Source organism: Triticum urartu, chromosome 2A (genome assembly GCF_056163025.1).
Source record: "Triticum urartu cultivar PI428250 chromosome 2A, HENAU_Tu73, whole genome shotgun sequence".
Classification (NCBI taxonomy): domain Eukaryota; kingdom Viridiplantae; phylum Streptophyta; class Magnoliopsida; order Poales; family Poaceae; genus Triticum; species Triticum urartu.
In genome coordinates, this window is record NC_141874.1 from 398,173,216 (window position 1) to 398,176,270 (window position 3,055).

The window sequence follows — 3,055 nt, forward strand, 5'->3', positions numbered from 1 at the left end:
ACACTCCCTATAAATTCGGGATTAGTGTTGAACCTAAATAAGTGTTATTTGGTGTTTACATTGAGCATAAATATGATTTGATCATGTTTATTGTAATACGATTATTCATTTAAGTAAGAGAATAAATTGTTGTTCTGTTTACATGAATAAAACCTTATATGGTTACACACCCAATGAAAATAGTTCATTGGATCTCGATCGTAGTGATACACATAATCATAATATTGAAACCAAAAGATGCAAAGTTAATAATGATAGTGCAACTTATTTGTAGCACTGCCGTTTAGGTCATATTGGTGTAAAGCGCATGAAGAAACTCCATGCTGATGGGCTTTTGGAATCACTTGATTATGAATCAGTTGATGCTTGCGAACCATGCCTCATGGGCAAGATGACTAAGACTCTGTTCTTCGGAACAATGGAGCGAGCAACAGATTTGTTGGAAGTCATACATACTGATGTATGTGGTCCGATGAATATTGAGGCTCGCGATAGGTATCATTATTTTCTGATCTTCACATATGATTTGAGCAGATATGAGTATATCTACTTGATGAAACAAAGGTCTGAAACATTTGAAAAGTTCAAAGAATTTCAGAGTGAAGTGGAGAATCATCGTAACAAAAATGAAAGTTTCTACGATATGATCGCAGAAGTAAAATATTTGAGTTACGAGTTTGGTCTTCAATTAAAACAATGTGGAATAGTTTCACAAACTCATGCCACATGGAACACCACAGCATAATGGTGTGTCCGAACGTCATAACCGTACTTTATTGGATATAGTGCAATCTATGATGTCTCTTACCGATCTACCACTATCGTTTTGGGGTTATGCATTAGAGACAGCTGCATTCATGTTAAATAGGGCACCATCTAAATCCGTTGAGACGGCACCGTGTGAACTATGGTTTGGCAAGAAACCTAAGCTGTCGTTTCTTAAAGTTTGGGAGTGCGATGCTTATGTGAAAAAGTTTCAACATGATAAGCTCGAACCCAAATCGGAGAAGTAAATCTTCATAGGATATCCAAAGGAAACTATTGGATAGACCTTCTGTCACAGATCCGAAGGCAAAACTTTTGTTGCTAAATACGGAAACTTTCTAGAGAAGGAGTTTCTCTCGAAAGAAGTGAGTGGGAGGAAAGTAAAAAACTTGATAGGTAATTATACCTTCTCCCTTATTGGAAAGTAGTTCATCACAGAAATCTGTTCCTGTGACTACTACACCAATTAGTGAGGAAGCTAATGATGATGATCATGTAACTTCAGATCAAGTTACTACCGAATCTCGCAGGTAAACCAAAGTGAGATCCGCACCAGAGTGGTACGGTAATCCTGTTCTGGAAGTCATGTTACTAGACCATGACGAACTTGTGAACTATGAAGAAGCGATGGTGAGCCCAGATTCCGCAAAATGGCTTGAGGCCATGAAATCTGAGATGAGATCCATGTATAAGAACAAAGTATGGACTTTGGTTGACTTGCCAGATGATCGGCAAGCCATAGAAAATAAATGGATTTTCAAGAGGAAGACGGACGCTGATAATAGTGTTACTATCTACAAAGCTAGAATTGTCGCAAAAGGTTTTCGACAAAGTTCAAGGTGTTGACTACGATGAGAGTTTCTCACTCGTATCTATGCTTAAGTCTGTCCGAATCATGTTAGCAATTGCCGCATTTTATGAAATCTGGCCAATGGATAAACAAAATTGCATTCCTTAATAGATTTATTAAAGAAGAGTTGTATATGATACAACCAGAAGGTTTTGTCAATCCTAAAGGTGCTAACAAAATATGCAAGCTCCAGCGATCCATCTATGGACTAGTGCAAGCATCTTGGAGTTGGAATATACGCTTTGATAAGTTTATCAAAGCATATAAGTTTTATACAGACTTGCGGTGAAGCCTGTATTTACAAAAAAGTGAGTGGGAGCACTACATCATTTCTGATAAGTATATGTGTATGACATATTGTTGATCAGAAATAATGTAGAATTATTCTGCAAAGCATAAAGGAGTGTTTGAAAGGAGTTTTTCAAAGAAAGACCTCGGTAAAGCTGCTTACATATTGAGTATCAAGATCTATAGAGATAGATCAAGACGCTTGATAAGTTTTTCAATGAGTACATACCTTGACAAGATTTTGAAGTAGTTCAAAATGGAACAGTCAAAGAAAAAGTTTCTTGCCTGTGTTACAAGGTGTGAAGTTGAGTAAGACTCAAAGCCCGACCACGGCAGAAGATAGAAAGAGAATGAAAGTCATTCCCTATGCCTCAGCCATAGGTTCTATAAAGTATGCCATGCTGTGTACCAAATCTATTGTATACCCTACACTGTGTTAAGCAAGGGAGTACAATAGTGATCTAAGAGTAGATCACTGGACAGCGGTCAAAATTATCCTTAGTGGAATAAGGAAATATTTCTCAATTATGGAGGTGACAAAAAGGTTCGTCATAAAAAGTTACGTCGATGCAAGTTTTGACACAGATCTGGATGACTCTAAGTCTCGATCTAGATACATATTGAAAGTGGGAGCAATAAGATCCGTGCAGAGCATTGTTGACATAGAAATTCGCAAAATACTTACGGATCTGAATGTGACAGACCCGTTGACTAAAATTATCTCATAAGCAAAACATGATCACACCTTAGTACTCTTTGGGTGTTAATCACATAGCGATGTGAACTAGATTATTGACTCTAGTAAACCCTTTGGGTGTTTATCACATATCGATGTGAACTATGGGTGTTAATCACATGGTGATGTGAACTATTGCTGTTAAATCACATGGCGATGTGAACTAGATTATTGACTCTAGTGCAAGTGGGAGACTGAAGGAAATATGCCCTAGAGGCAATAATAAAGTTATTATTTATTTCCTTATATCATGATAAATGTTTATTATTCATGCTAGAATTGTATTAACTGGAAACATAATACATGTGTGAATACATAGACAAACAGAGTGTCACTAGTATGCCTCTACTTGACTAGCTCGTTAATCAAAGATGGTTATGTTTCCTAACCATGAACAATGAGTTGTTATTTGATTA